We start from the raw sequence: 16,397 nt of genomic DNA, 5'->3' as shown, positions 1-16,397 counted from the left end.
TCAGATTTCTTGCAGGATCAGAGCATTATCAATTCTCAGCATTGCCCTTTGGCTCCTCTACTGCGCCCAGAGTATTCACAAAATGCCTGGCATCAGTAATTGCACACTGCAGACTTCAGGGGATTCAAATCTACCCATATCTGGACGACTGCCTTATACAAGCGGACAAAAAGAAAAATTTGATAAAGGACTTGGACTATGCCATCCACCTATTACAGGCCTTGGGATACACAGTCAACATCCAAAAATCAAGACTTGTTCCATCCCAAAGGATAACCTTTTTGGGTGCAGATCTAGAGACAACCACCCAAATGGCCTTTCTCACAGAAGAAAAACAAAAACAACTTCCGGATTACTTCATGAATCTGACGAGACAAACTCTGCTAACTGCAAGGAAAATCCTGCAGGCCCTGGGTTACATGGCATCCTGCATAATTCTGATTCCACAAGCCAGGCTGCATATGAGAAAATTACAATGGTACCTAAGGAGTGTATGGTTTCAGCACAGTCACAGTTTGGAAACTTTGATACCAATCATTCCTTGCCTTCAAAAGGAATTCCTGTGGTGGGCTCAAGCCTGCCAGTCCAACAGAGGGTTGCCTTTCAACAAACCATCACCACGGATGCTTCAGACCGAAGCTGGGGAGCACACATGGAGGGCAAATGTATCCAAGGCCTATGGTCTCAAGGGCAGCTGCGCATGCACATAAACCAAAAGGAAATGCTGGCAGTGATGCACGCAATCGAGGCCTTCAAACCTTTCCTCCATCAAGGCCACCTGTTAATAAGGACACACAACACCACAGTCATGTGGTACATAAACAAGCAAGGAGGCATGCATTCCTACCCTCTATGCAGGCTGGCCATGTATCTATGGGAACTATGCTTGAAACTCAATATCCAACTACAGTCCCAGTTCGTGCCAGGGAAAGAAAATGCACTGGCAGACAGCTTAAGCAGAACTACCATGGATGCACACGAATGGATGCTGCACCCAGACATCTTTCTACTCATAACACAAGCATGGGGAAAGCCGGAGATAGATCTGTTTGCCTCGCCCCACAATCATCAACTGAAGACATTATGCTCAAGGGCATGCCACCCACAAGCTTGGAGGGTGGGCTCTCTCTCTCTCAGCTGGAAAGCTCTAAAAGTCTGTGCCTTCCCACCTCTCCCATTAATGTCCAAGGTTTTACTGAAGATCAGGGCAGAACAGCCAAGAGTGATTCTGATAGCTCCAGACTGGCCAAGGCAGCACTGGTACCCACTATTGAGGAGCATGTCACAGACGAAACCGTGGCCTCTCCCCCTATGGCCACTTCTTGTGACTCAGAACAATTTCAAGATCATGCATCCCCACTTGAAAACATTGCAGCTAACTGCCTGGAAAATTCCATAAACCCCCCCCCCAAAATAACTTATCACAGAGAGTAAAGGACATTATTATGGAAGCTCGCCGGCCTTCCCCAAGGAAGACATACTCAGCAAAATGGAAAAGATTTCTCATTTGGAACACAACAAAAGGCTTAGATGTGACGGTGGCGAGCATGGCACATATTCTGGAATACTTAGCAGAATTGTTCCACAATGGCCTGTCCTATTCTTCCATTAAGATTCATGCCTCAGCAATTTCAGCAGAATACAATGTTGATCCACCTATCTTCTCGCATCCTCTCCTCAGGCAATTTGAGAGGAATCAAAAACATCAATCCTCCAAGGAAACCCCCTTTACCTACTTGGGGTCTCAACTTTGTGCTGGAGAAACTAACACTTCCTCCCTTTGAACCAGCAGCATCGGCGGATCTACAGTTTGTCTTGGAAAACTGCATTCCTTCTGGCCATAACTTCAGCAAGAAGAGTATCCGAGTTACAAGCTTTAATGGCAGTACAGCCATTTCTTATCTTCCATCAGGACAGAGTTTCATTGAGAACCAATCCTACTTTTATGCCAAAGGTGGTATCTAGGGTATCCTTGAACCAAGCTATTCACTTGCCTACATTCTTCCCAAATCCACAAAATAAAGGGGAAAAACTTCTACACACTCTGGATATACACAGACAACTACGCTACTACTTGGACAGAACTAAAAGTTACAGAAAGACTGACCAACTCCTTGTAGCATATGCTGCTGGGGTACAAGGAAAAGCAATTTTCAAACAGACAATTTCAAAGTGGATAGGAAATTGCATTCAATTTTGTTACTCCTTTCATGGAAAGACGGTTCCTGCAAACATTAGGCCTCATTCCACGAGGGCCACAGCCACCACTACAGCCTTCCTAAGAGGGGTGGCTACCAAGGACATTTTAGAAGCTGCTACATGGAGCTCCGTGCATATATTTGCCAAACATTACAATTTACCTTTATACTCCAGATCCAGAGCAGGTTTTGCTACAGCAGTCCTGCAGGGTATCTTAACTACACCATCCTTTTCTTAGTACCTCCTCCCCCAGATTGGCTATGGTATTCTACCCATATGTTATGACTGCAGATGCATCCTTGAAGGACATAGTACAGTTTTGTACCTACCATAAATGTAGATGTCCGATAGGTATGCATCTGCAGTCAGGTTTACCCTCCCTCCTTACCCTCTGTGGTATTCCTAGGGTGCTTAACCCTCCATTAGCTAGCTTGGGGATCTATTATGGTGTATTTGTTTGTGTGTATATATATATATATATATATATATATATATATATATATATATATTTTGGAAAATGTTTGGAATTTATTGCATTCCTCCAAATTTGACCTTCCTAGAGGGCACCTGGCATCTGGGGCAAGAAACACTGAGGAAAATGGCGTTGGCTGATGCTTTTATACCCCAGACACTCTGATGTCGGGGAAAGTGCGACATCAGCCGAGGCCAGACCCAGACTTTGGAATCCGGCCGACCAAAGGGCTGCCCGAGGCAGGACAACCCATATGTTATGACTGCAGATGCATGCCTATCGGACATCTACATTTATGGTAGGTACAAAACTGTACTTTTCTTCGGTTCAGTCCTCTGTGCCAGGAGCTTTGTCTGCACTGATCCTGCTTGAGGCTCATTGCTTGGGAGTGGGGTGTGATCCTGGTTCAGAGGTTGTCCTCTGTTCCGGGCTCCCATCCCTCTTCGGGTGGACCTGCTTTCTGTGCTATGGAGAGGGCACTTGCTTCTTGAAGTGTTTCGCTGAAGCCTGACCCCCAGATTTCTCCCCCTGTGTTACAGCTGACACAGGTCAATCTCCCTGGGACACCAGACAGTGAAGCCACAGGAACCCCTGGTACAGGGTACCCACTCTTCCGAGTCCTCCTCAGAAGCCCTCATGGAAGAGATCCTGCAAGAGGAAGCATGTAGACTCGCCTGAGAAGTATGTAATAGAGGACACTGATTTTGATGACTGTGAAGGGTCCCCACGGTAACCCCTGATGTCTCCTTCGGAGACATTTTTGAAATGCTGAAACAGAGGAGTTACTGGAAGCCCACTAACCCTTCTGAGGAGTTTGCTTTTGCAGGGTTTCCGTGTCTGGCCCATCTACCTCTTGGGTGACCCTGCTTTCAGACCAGCTAATTCAGCTCGTGGTGCAGAGCGCCTGAAAGAACCTCTATTCTGTTGAGTCAATCCCTCAAACATGACAAGATACTTTCTGCAGCAGAGGAAAAACAACATTGGTCCAACCAGTCTATGCCATGGTGGCGGTGGCCACGGAAAAGGATCTAGCTGAAGAGTCTTGCTGTCCACCCACCCAACAGACTCCCGGGCCGTGGAGAGATTGGGGAAGCTCATCAGCGGGCTTTGCCATACGGCCCCTGAAGTACTTGGCACATTTCACGAGGCTTCAAAGAGACTTTGTCTCCAAACTCTCTGGAACACTCGCAGGACAGGCATATGACAAGGTAAGGAATAAAGTTGCCTCGCAGCTTTATCTCCAACTCGTCCATGAGGTTGCTTTCACACGCAACTGAAGGGGCAGCTGAAGCTGCGGGTTCAGGCATAGTTATGAGACGTTATGCTTGGATGCACATTTGTGACCTAGTGGATCTCCGTCTCCCGTTCTGAATGCTCCTGTTTGGCTCTAAGGTAATGGACACTCTGGCCAGTTGTGAGCAGGACTGTAAGACCCTGTCTGCTTTAGTTCTGCATTTTTCCAGCGCTCCTTTTCCAGGAACCAGAGGAGTGGGAAGATGTGGTGGGGGAAAAAAAAAAATCTGTTTTCCGTGCCATATGTGTTGATACCCCCAGGGGCAGAGGGCCAAACAATTCTGGAAGACGCCCCTATTGAGGCAGAGGGGTTCCACATAACCAAGGCCCCAGAAACTCCTTTTGGCAGCCTTACCAGTGCTCCTGAAGAGCAGCCAGATTACTTTCCTCTGGAAGCATTTGTTGGGGTGGTTTCTCTCTGCATCAAGCTGCATAGCACTCTACCACCAATCGTTGGGTGCAGAATATCATTACCAGGGTTTACACCATTCCCCTAATCACTTATCCAAAACTTCCATTGAAACTTCCCGATGTACCACCCAGTCAAAGGGAAGAAGCAGCTTCAGAAATAAAAAATATAAAAAAAAAAAAAAAAAAAAAAAAAAGGGTCATCCAATTAGTCCCACCAGACCAATGTGAATCCAGATTTTACTCTAGATTCTTTTTGGTGCCACAAAAGACAGGGAACTGGAGACCCATTCTGGATCTCAGCAGTTTGAACAAGTCTGTTGCCCACACCAAATTCCGTGTGGTGTCTGTTCAGTCCATAAGGGAGGGCGATTGGATGTGCTCGATAGATCTCTGGGATGCATATCACCGCATCAAAATGGACAAACGGTTTCGTAGTCTATTTCACTTCCTGCTAGGAGCCAATCATTACTAGTCTAGTGCCCTACCATTTAATGCATCTCCATCCCCCAGAGTGTTCACAAAGTGCAAGGCAGTGTTTACAGCTCAATTGAGACTGCAAAGATTCCAGGCGTTTCCATGGACGATTGGTTCCTTACCACCAAGCATCTTCTGGTAACAGCCCTGCAATACATCCTTTGTCTGGCAGAAATTTTGGGGATAACTGTGAACTGAGAGAAATCCAATCTTACTCTGATCCAGCAAATAGAATTCATCAGAGCAGTCTGACAACCGATCTGTCTGGTGTCGTTCCCAGCTCACAGACTCCAGAGATTGAGGCTTCAGCTCCGGGTGATTAAGTCTCAGCGAGAGAGGTTCTTCAGTTCCTAGGATCCATGGCAGCTTCCATACCAATAGTGCCTTTTGCGAAAATGCACATGCAAATTCTCCAATGGCTTCTTCTTTCAGTGGTTCCCAAGCCATCATCCTCTGTTTTCATATTCTGAAACTCTTGCAAGCAGGTCCTTCTTTGGTAGATGAGGCCAGACACAGAACTTTGGAGCCACCCATTCCAGTCCCTCAGCCCTAGGCCATTGTGACCCTGGATGCTTCCCTGATAGGGTGGGGGGGGGGCCATTTCCAGGGAAAACAGTCCAATGTGCATGGTCCACGTTGGCAGCCAACCTGCATATCAGCATTCTAGAACTGAGAGCGGTGCCGTTAGCATTGCAAGCATTCCAACCAGTTCTTCCTTCTGGAACGATTGCAGTTCAGTCAGACAATGTCGGTAGTCTGGTATATCAACAAGCAAGGAGGAACCAAGTCTTACCCCCTGTGTCGAGAGGCCATGAGAATTTGGCAGTGGGCAGTGGCTTCCAACCACTTTTTGATAGCAACGTACATCCCAGGGAGCTCCACCGTAATTGCAGATAAGTTGAGCAGATGTCTTCTCTTGCCCCACGAGTGGTCTCAGTCCCGAAGCAGCAGACGAAATTTTCAGCCGTTAGGGCCAGCCTTGCTGCGACCTTTTTACGTCTCCATCAAATAATAAATGCAGCAGTTATTTTGCCCTGTCCGTCCCCGAGGGGTGCTCTGGTTCACGATTGGCCCAGGGGAGTACTTTCTGCTATACCCCCCATTCCTTTGATTCCACAATTCATAAAGCTATTCGTCGAAATGCAAAGTGATACTCAGACCCCTTTCGGACTCTACAGTTCCTTCCTTTGGTCTATTTGATGTATCCACCCTGGGTTCTGGACCCTCTTCCAGACATGATTTTTCACCCCAAGGGTTGTCACCCGAATAGGTGCCAGGCAGGATGATCTCCCCTCACCTGTTCGTGACATTATTCTGGCCTCTCATAAGCTGACTAGTCACCAGAAGACTTTATTGGGACAAATGGAAAAGGTTCTCTATTTGGTCAAAGGAAAAGATGCTAGATCCATATTCGGCTCCAGTCTCAGTGGTTTTAAAATATCTACGTTTTTTCTGAGATGAAGCCGCAGCCTCTACCATACCAGTACATCTGGTGGCGATTTCAAATTATCATAATGGGCGGGAATGGTACTCCTCATATCACTGCATGTATGTAAAACTTTTCTCAAAGGTGTTTCTCACATTAGACCCCCCCCAATCACACAGCATATAGAGCTATGGAACGTCACATTAGTTCTACGGTCTTTGACTCCAACCCCCCCCCTTTGAGCCAGCAGTGAAATTTGGCCTCAAATTATTGTCATGGAAATCTCTGGTAGCCATCATGTCAGCCAGACAAATTTCGGAGCTTCAGGCATTGTGCACCAAAAGACCCTATCTAATCTTTCACAAGGACAATCACTCTGGACAAACCCATCCTTTCTCCGCAAAGTTGTTTCTGACTTTTCATCAATCAGTCTATTGACCTACCAGTATTTTTCCCCACATTTTTCTAATAAAGGAGAATACTGCCTATATTCCTTGGCTGTACACAGGCAATTGAGATTTTATTTAGACAGAATTAAAACTACGCAAGACTGACCAATTTTGCATTTCTTTTTTCTGGGCCTAGAATGGGAAATTTTCTCTCCAAGGTCACTTTGTCAAAATGGCTAAGGGACTGCATACATTTCACTTATTTGCAAACGAACCTATGCCACACAATATTGAAGCCCATTCCATTAGATCTTATGGCAGTATCTGTAGTCTTCCATTCCAGGGCTTCTATGAGTAATTTCTGTGCAGCAGCCACTTGGGCTCAACCCCACACTTTATCAGTCATCATAAATTGGATGTGGTCTCTAGAGGGAGAGCTGCCTTTGGCTCACCGGTACTCCGGAATGTTTTTCCGTAAGGGCCACTGGTACTCAGGAACGTTCTTCCATAAGGGCCACCCAAGGATCTCAAGGTAGCTGGGGATTCTGTGCCATCAGTGATGAATGGAAAGAAGATTAACATCAGATAAAGTTATGTCTTACCGTAATGTTCCATCTGTGTATCTTTTTTCATTCATCACTTCCCACCCTCTTTCCCCTGCCAAAGACTCCTGGGGGTACTTTGGGTCCAAGTTGTGTCTTAAGGCATTTGTGCAGAAATGGCCTCTGCTTTACTTGTATAACATCTGCAAACTCGATCTGAGGTAACCGGGAGAAGGGCATTGTGGGTAGAAGCTTAGCTCGATTGTTTTTGCCTGGTGCGAGCTTGGTATTAGGCGAACTCTGTTCCGAGGGCTTGGAACCGAGCCCCCATCAGTGATTAAAGAAAACACAGATGGAACGTTATGGTAAGACATAACTTTTTTTTTTTTTTTTTGTATTGCTGTTCGTTTATTGTTGGATAGTAGTATTATGGTGGACAAAATGGGCACTGTTGGTTTCAGACCATGTGATAAGTGTGGCAGGAAGATGTCCAGCTCCGATGGCCAGCTCTCCTATGTCTACTGCCTGGGAGTACCGCACTTAAAAGTTCAACCCCTATGCGAACTATGAAACTGCTTTAGTGCCCGCACATTAGCCGAACACAAGAATAAGTTAATTCTGAAGGGTCTTTTAAAAAAAAAAAAAAAGAAAACTTTCTCGGGGGCTTTGAGTCTAAGAGGAGCCAGTCACTACCTTTGTCTCATCATATGCAGGAAACGAAAACCACTAAGGCCCAGGTTCATTCTGAACTGAAACCAAAAAATGCTAAAATGACTTCCTGTGTCTGCACCAGAATCAAAAACTCCGTCCACTGTGCTGTCCTTGACCATGGAAACTGCTGACAATGGCTACATCTGATATTGTTAATCCTCATCCATTCCTTACGCATGGGTATCTGTTCCGAGCTCAACTGAGCTGGCCATTTTCCGAGCTCACGTCAGCTTCAAACTCTCGAGCTAAACTCTTACCCACAATCCCTCTCTCCCTGTTACCTCAGATTTCGTTTGTCGCGTTGCCATTTGGTTGTGTCAAGCTACTTCTCTTGAGCCAAGTACATTCAATTGTTGTTTAATTTTACAGATAACTCACGTAAAACTGAAGAGCAACAAATAACCAGATCCAAGAGCACCCGTGGAGACAATGATTCAACTGCAGCAGTAAGATAGTAGAAAACAGGTTTAATTCCAAAACGATTCCTTTAGCACAATACAAAGCACAATAGAGACAAGCGCTTTCGCCTGGACCATTCCAGGCTTTCTCAAGTCAGAATGAATAACAATGGTAAAAACACATTTTAAATAGTTTGAACTCCTTGATCACATGCTCATTTAATTGTTAAATTGATGAATGAATAACACCTGCTAAGGGTTAGAGCCTTGCTTATGTGCATACATTGTTTTCCTTAGATATATTGCTCTAAACCTATTGTAATCCACATAATTTTGCAAATAGCTGTTGCTGTTTGCATCTTACAGACCGTGTGCAATTTGAAATGTTCATAAAAACATTATATTAAAAACAGGAATTAAATACTCTAACATAAAAATATTTCCTGAGAAATGTGTAAAACATCAATACATAGTCTGACCGGAAGCAAGTCAACATATGGCAACAAACAAATGAAACAAATGAAAATAAAAGTAAAAATAAAACCTTAAATTTTGGGATGTGCCATATCAGCTTGTATCAGGGAGTGCCATATAAACTATAATCTGGCTCTTCTAAGTTTAAGGACTGGGCCTATACTCAACATGCCATTGAGGCCAGGTGTACTGCCCATCAAGCCTGAGCTGCCAAATTAACTCCCTAAATTCCAAGGTGGATTCCCAATCTCCACCTCTGTTACTAGTGTACCTGTTCAAGCACCATAAAGCGAGTTTAAAATTGGGGCAAGTAAGAGTGTTTGAAAAATTCATTACTTTCCTTCATTTTACCTATGTCGTAGATGTGTTCATATATCGCTTCCTAAGCTCCCTTTCAGTTTTCCTATATAAAACGCCATACAGGTGAGACAATAACCAATATAAACTACACCTCGTGTTGCAAGTGTAATACCCATGTGGTTTCAAATTGATTTTACGTTCCTTCAAATATATGTGATTACTATTAATGATAAAGGGACACTGTTTACACATACCACATTTAAAGGTGCCATTCTTTTGTTGAGTTGTCATACGGATGGTATTATTTCTTTGCTCAAACACCTCTTTTAAATTGCGTCCTCTTCCTAACAAAACTGTTTTTAGGGATTAAATTCTTAAACTCATCATTTGTTTCTAAAACAAACCAAAACTTGGTAATTGTCTTCTCTATTTCTCTTGAGTTCTCTGAAAAGGTATAAATGAAATTACTAGAATTCTCCTGTGCTTGTGTGTTAAAGATCCTTGGAATGGGAATACTAGTAGTTAAATTCCCCAGCAGTGGTGTGTATATCAAGTCCCTTTTATTGAGAATCTCATGAGTAAGGTTGTTCAAGTCATCTGGGTAGCCCCTTTCTATGAACATCACCCTTAGGTTGTTTGCTTCATCAATGAAGTCAGACAACCTACTGCACTGGGAAGCTCTAATGAGTAAACCCTTGAGTATCCCTTTCTTTTGATGGAATGGATGTTGACTATTGAAATGCAGCAAAGAGTTAGAAAATGAGGGTTTTCTATAAACCTTGGAATATAATTCCAGTGACTGGGAATCCCTAAGAATTGCTACATCCAGGTAATGGAGCTCATTCTCACTGATTTCATGTGTGAATGTTAAAAAATCTGTGGTGAAATTGATGTATTCCAGAAAACCTATGACTTGTTCTCTCGTACCATCCCAGATAATACAAATGTCGTCTAGGTAGCGACAATAAAAAGTAATATACTGTGCCCAGGTAGATTGAAAAATGTAAGCTTGCTCCCATCTGTGTAAAACCGCATTTGCGTATACGGTGGCGCAGGAAGCATATAACTCCTTTGTTTGTGAACACTTCCCCATTGAAAAACACATAACTTTTGTTAAGAACAATGTTTAACATTTCAGAGATTAGATTAATAAGATTACTGCTGAGCCTAGTTTATTATTTAAGAAAATCAGTAAACCACTCAACACCTGTAGTGTGAGGGATACTGGGAAATAGCTCCTTGATGTCCACAGTAATCATTAGTGAGGAAGGCATTTTCTTTTGGGAAATGTCTGAGAAACTCCCAAGAATCTTTAACCACATGGGTCATGGCCGAGGTGTGTTGTTTAGTAATGAAGTCAATAAATTCGCTATGGGTTCCGTTACCCCACCCGCACCAGAAACAATTGGTCTAAATAACAAAGGATTGGTACCTTTGTGGGTTTTGGGGATTCCAAAAATAATAGGAACCCTAGGTTTGTTAACTAATAAAAGTTGTAGAGCTGCTCGTTGATAGCTCCTTGTAAAGATGATCGTACAGTGTGTATTTTATCTTAGCTAGGGCTATATTGTACTCATTACGAGATATCAAGCAATACTGTTGGTCATCATGTAACATATTGTGTATACTTTCCTCATAGGTGTGGTCGCATAAGCGACACCCACCCCTTATCTGACTTCATTACCCTAACATGTTCACTGGATAACATAGAAATGTATTCAAGTTCCTGTTTGGTTATGTTAGATTGTTGTGTATTCGTGGAATGAAGGAACTTGTCACGTAGCTCATGTTCAACTAATTCCTCAGACAGTTTCAAGGGTTGTACCATAGGGGGGTTAAACGTACTTTTTCTGTTAAGCCCGTTCGTAATATATGTTGCATTTTTGAAAAAATGTTTCAAATTTAATGCTCTGGTGAACAATTTAAGGTCCACCAGTAGACTTGCTAAGTTGACTCTGTTAGAGGGTACAAATTGGAAGCCTTTAGTAAAAATTCTAAAAGCTATTTCATCTATTGTACGACCACACCTATGAGGAAAGTATACACAATGTCACATGATGACCAACAGTATTGCTTGATATCTCGTAATGAGTACAATATAGCCCTAGCTAAGATAAAATACACACTGTACGATCATCTTTTACAAGGAGCTATCAATGAGCAGCTCTACAACTTTTTATTAGTTAACAAACATGGGGTTCCTATTATTTTTGGAATCCCCAAAACCCACAAAGGTACCAATCCTTTGTTATTTAGACCAATTGTTTCTGGTGCGGGTGGGGTAACGGAACCCATAGCGAAATTTATTGACTTCATTACTAAACACACCTCGGCCATGACCCATGTGGTTAAAGATTCTTGGGAGTTTCTCAGACATTTCCCAAAAGAAAAATGCCTTACTTCCTCACTAATGATTACTGTGGACATCAAGGAGCTATTTCCCAGTATCCCTCACACTACAGGTGTTGAGTGGTTTACTGATTTTCTTAAATATGAAACTAGGCTCAGCAGTAATCTTATTAATCTAATCTCTGAAATGTTAAACATTGTTCTTAACAACAGTTGTGTTTTTCAATGGGGAAGTGTTCAAGCAAACAAAGGGAGTTGCTATGGGCGCTTCCTGCGCCACCGTATACTAAATGCGGTTTTACACAGATGGGAGCAAGCTTACATTTTTCAATCTACCTGGGCACAGTATATTATTTTTTATTGTCGCTACCTAGACGACATTTGTATTATCTGGGATGGTACGAGAGAACAAGTCATAGGTTTTCTGGAATACATCAATTCCACCACAGATTTTTTAACATTCACACATGAAATCAGTGAGAATGAGCTCCATTACCTGGATGTAGCAATTCTTAGGGATTCCCAGTCACTGGAATTATATTCCAAGGTTTATAGAAAACCCTCATTTTCTAACTCTTTGCTGCATTTCAATAGTCAACATCCATTCCATCAAAAGAAAGGGATACTCAAGGGTTTACTCATTAGAGCTTCCTCAGTGCAGTAGGTTGTCTGACTTCATTGATGAAGCAAACAACCTAAGGGTGATGTTCATAGAAAGGGGCTACCCAGATGACTTGGTGAACAACCTTACTCATGAGATTCTCAATAAAAGGGACTTGATATACACACCACTGCTGGGGAATTTAACTACTAGTATTCCCATTCCAAGGATCTTTAACACACAAGCACAGGAGAATTCTAGTAATTTCATTTATACCTTTTCAGAGAACTCAAGAGAAATAGAGAAGACAATTACCAAGTTTTGGTTTGTTTTAGAAACAAATGATGAGTTTAAGAATTTAATCCCTAAAAAAACGAGGACGCAATTTAAAAGAGGTGTTTGAGCAAAGAAATTATACCATCCGTATGACAACTCAACAAAAGAATGGCACCTTTAAATGTGGTATGTGTAAACAGTGTCCCTTTATCATTAATAGTAATCACATATATTTGAAGGAACGTAAAATCAATTTGAAACCACATGGGTATTACACTTGCAACACGAAAGGTGTAGTTTATATTGGTTATTGTCTCACCTGTATGCTGCTTTATATAGGAAAAACTGAAAGGGAGCTTAGGAAGCGTATATATGAACACATCTACGACATAGGTAAAATGAAGGAAAGTAATGCATTTTTCAAACACTCCCTTACTTGCCCCAATTTTAAACTCGCCTTTATGGTGCTTGAACAGGTACACTAGTAACAGAGGTGGAGATTGGGAATCCACCTTGGAATTTAGGGAGTTAATTTGGCAGCTCAGGCTTGATGCGGCAGTACACCTGGCCTCAATGGCATGTTGAGTATAGGCCCAGTCCTTAAACTTAGAAGAGCCAGATTATAGTTTATATGGCACTCCCTGATACAAGCTGATATGGCACATCCCAAATTTAAGGTTTTATTTTTACTTTTATTTTCATTTGTTTCATTTGTTTGTTGCCATATGTTGACTTGCTTCCGGTCAGACTATGTATTGATGTTTTACACATTTCTCAGGAAATATTTTTATGTTAGAGTATTTAATTCCTGTTTTTAATATAATGTTTTATGAACATTTCAAATTGCACACGGTCTGTAAGATGCAAACAGCAACAGCTATTTGCAAAATTATGTGGATTACAATAGGTTTAGAGCAATATATTTTTTAAGGAAAACAATGTATGCACATAAGCAAGGCTCTAACCCTTAGCAGGTGTTATTCATTCATCAATTTAACAATTAAATGAGCATGTGATCAAGGAGTTCAAACTATTTAAAATGTGTTTTTACCATTGTTATTCATTCTGACTTGAGAAAGCCTGGAATGGTCCAGGCGAAAGCGCTTGTCTCTATTGTGCTTTGTATTGTGCTAAAGGAATCGTTTTGGAATTAAACCTGTTTTCTACTATCTTACTGCTGCAGTTGAATCAGTCTCCACGGGTGCTCTTGGGTCTGGTTAATTTTACAGATAACTTTGTCTCTTACCCTATTGCATCTAGGGTTCATAATTTCTTCAGGTTTTTCTGCTGCTTTCTTTACCACAAGATATTCTCTCTTTACCATCATTGGTAATCCTTTTCTATTTTCTCTCATACCTTCGGGTACTCTCTTGTACCATTGCTGGTACCTTCTCTATTAATTAATTTACTGTCATGGCAGATAAGAAAGGTAGTCCGGGGTTTAAGCGGTGTTCTGATTGTGGACACACACTGCTTACTTCTGATGCACACTTTGTGTTTATTGTTTGGGAGCTTCCCATTTGTCTGACCCACCCTGTACTATTTGTGAACTTTTCTAATAGAACCTTGTTGGAAAGGAAAAACAAGCTGTTACTGAAGGGACTTCTAAAATCTCCCTTTTCAGAGGCTATTTCTGGGTCGGAGGCCTCAACCCCTCCTACAGCCCATAAGAAAACATTGATGTTCCTACTAAGGCTAAATCTTTGCCTTCGTCCCCGGCTGGGGACTCCCGCCAACCAAAACCTAAAAAGGCTAAAGTTTTGGCTCCGGAGCTCTGTCAGCCCCAGTGCTTTCGGTGCCCAGACCTTTGGCACCGAGGCCTTCGGCTCCATTAGTGATTTTGGCTCAGTCTTCTCCTGCAGCCTTCTATATATCGGCACCAAGGGGCTCCTCTGTTCAGACCATTACCACTGTATCGGCGCAGACCTTGACTGCGTCAGCTTGGAGATCTTAATCGGAACCGATGCCTTTATTGTTGACTCCTGTCTTGTCTTCCAGCTTCGGCACCGACAACTACTTTGGCACTGATCCCTGTGTCAGTACAGACCATGACCTCTGCACCGATGACTTCGGTGCAGACAACAGTAGTCCAGTCTCTCTCTCGGCACCATTGTCCTCTGAGCGGTCAGATGAGATGGGCACAGAGTCTGCCTCTTCTGTGGACAGGCCTGTTTCTCCCTCAGTCTCCGTGAGTTCCACTAGAAGCCCTTCCGAACATGATGTTGCGTCTTGTGGGCCAGGTACTCTTGGCCAGAGGTATTCCACCCCTCAGGAACTATCCTTCCTTGGGAGGTGATCACCCATCTCCAAAGACCCCTTCTTATTCTCCTTCTTCATTGCGTTTGAAGTCCATGGATATAGCACAGTCTTCCCCTTCTGCGGTTCCCTTTATGGATCTCACTAAGGAACCGCAGTTGCCTTCGTGGCAGGAAAGTTTTGCTATGACCCAGGATGTCAGTTGTGACACGCATAGTTTGCTGCTCCACAGCCATCCGGGGACTCAGGGTCGGCTGGCAGGCTGAGCCACTTAGGGGAGGGGTGGCCCTTGTCCTAGACATGCACTCCTCTTTGGGTGGACCAGCCTTCCATCTGATGGAGAAGGCTTTCGCTGCTGCTGGCTATTCCGGACTGTCTATACCTCCGCCCTCCTCTGGTATACTGGTATCACAAGTCGCACCTAGCAGACTCTGGGTGCAGGGGCCGCAGGACATATTCCCTCAGGAATCACCTTTTCCGCTGTCTTCTCCAGCTTTTCCCGCTGAGGAGGTCTACTGGAAAAGTTTGTGCAAGAGGAACCACATGGACTCCACAGGTGAGTCCCTCACCGAAGAGACAGATTTTGATGAGGGGGAAGGATCCCCTTGGTCACCCTCTGAGGGTATCCTTTGATATCCTCGAAATCCTGAAACAGAGAGGTGACTGGCAGTCCTCTAATCAGACCTCTGAAGAATCTGTGTTCCTGCAGGCCTTTTGCGCCCGGTCCCCTACCTCCTGGGTTACTCCACCTGCCGATGAACTTGTCCGACTCTTAGTGTAGCGTGCTTGGAAGGCTTTTGATACCGTCGAAGCTGTTCTTCAGAGGCCAGATAAGATCTTGTCCCCTCCTGCTTCAGATCCCCATTGGTCCAAAGGTCTTCCTGTGGATGCTTTGGTGGTGGCGGCCGCAACAAAAAAGTATCTGGCAGAAGAAGAAAGCCAGACTGTCCATCCGCCTAAGAGTCCCAGGCCCTGGTCAGGATAGGGAAGCACACCTTTGCTTCAGCGACCTTTGCTATCAGGTCCCTGAATTATATGGCGCATTTTACCAGGCTTCAGAGGGATCTGGTTTCTGAGCTCTGACACCTTGGCTGGTGCCATGTCTGAGGACCATGACAAAATGGCCTCTCAGCTGGCCACCATTGAATCTATATCTACCTCTTGTATGCGATTGATATCTCGCGCATCAGAAGGAACAGCTAGATCAGTGGGTTCAGCTGCGGTCTTGAGACGACACGCCAGGATGCGCTTGTGCAACTTCGCGGACCCCTTTAAGTCTTCCTTTCTTAATGCCCCCATTGAGGCCTCCTTGTTGTTTGGGCCCAAAGGTAAAAGCACACTGGCCAGATGTGAACAGGTAGCTAAGACCCTTTCTGCCGTAGGTGTCAGTTATTCTTCCCCTCAACGTGCTTTCTCCCGAAACCAAAAGAGTGGGAAGATGTGGTTCAAGAAATCTCAGCGTCCTTTCCATGACACACAGACCGAGTACTCCCCCAGAGGCAGAGGGGGAAACTCACAGGGAAGAGACTTGTTTCGGGGCAGAGGGGGTCCGTGTAACCAGGGTTCCAGGCATTCTTTCCCTGGTCAATCCTACCAGCTCTCCTGAAGAGCGACCCAACTCCTTTCCTCTGGAGGTGGTTGGGGGACGTTTCTCCTTGTACCCTTCTGCCTGGCTAACCATCACCACCTATTCTTGGGTACAAAGGATTATAACCAGAGGTTATCGTATCCCCTTAGATCTTTGTCCTGTCCCTTCAAAAAATCTTCCCAAAGTTCCACCTAGTCAAAGGGAAGAAGCAGCACTAGAGATGGAAAAGCTGCTAAGA

At 43.9% G+C, this 16,397-nt stretch overlaps 1 protein-coding gene across 2 annotated transcripts in view; it reads left to right on the top strand.

The window, feature by feature from the left end:
- The window catches only part of ANP32E (acidic nuclear phosphoprotein 32 family member E), a 777,336-nt gene that overhangs the window by 159,274 nt on the left and 601,665 nt on the right, over positions 1-16,397 (top strand). The window lies entirely within an intron of this gene.

Source organism: Protopterus annectens, chromosome 8.part0 (genome assembly GCF_019279795.1).
Source record: "Protopterus annectens isolate FY-2018-M chromosome 8.part0, PAN1.0, whole genome shotgun sequence".
Classification (NCBI taxonomy): Eukaryota; Metazoa; Chordata; order Ceratodontiformes; family Protopteridae; genus Protopterus; species Protopterus annectens.
This window is presented reverse-complemented; position numbering and strand designations above follow the sequence as displayed.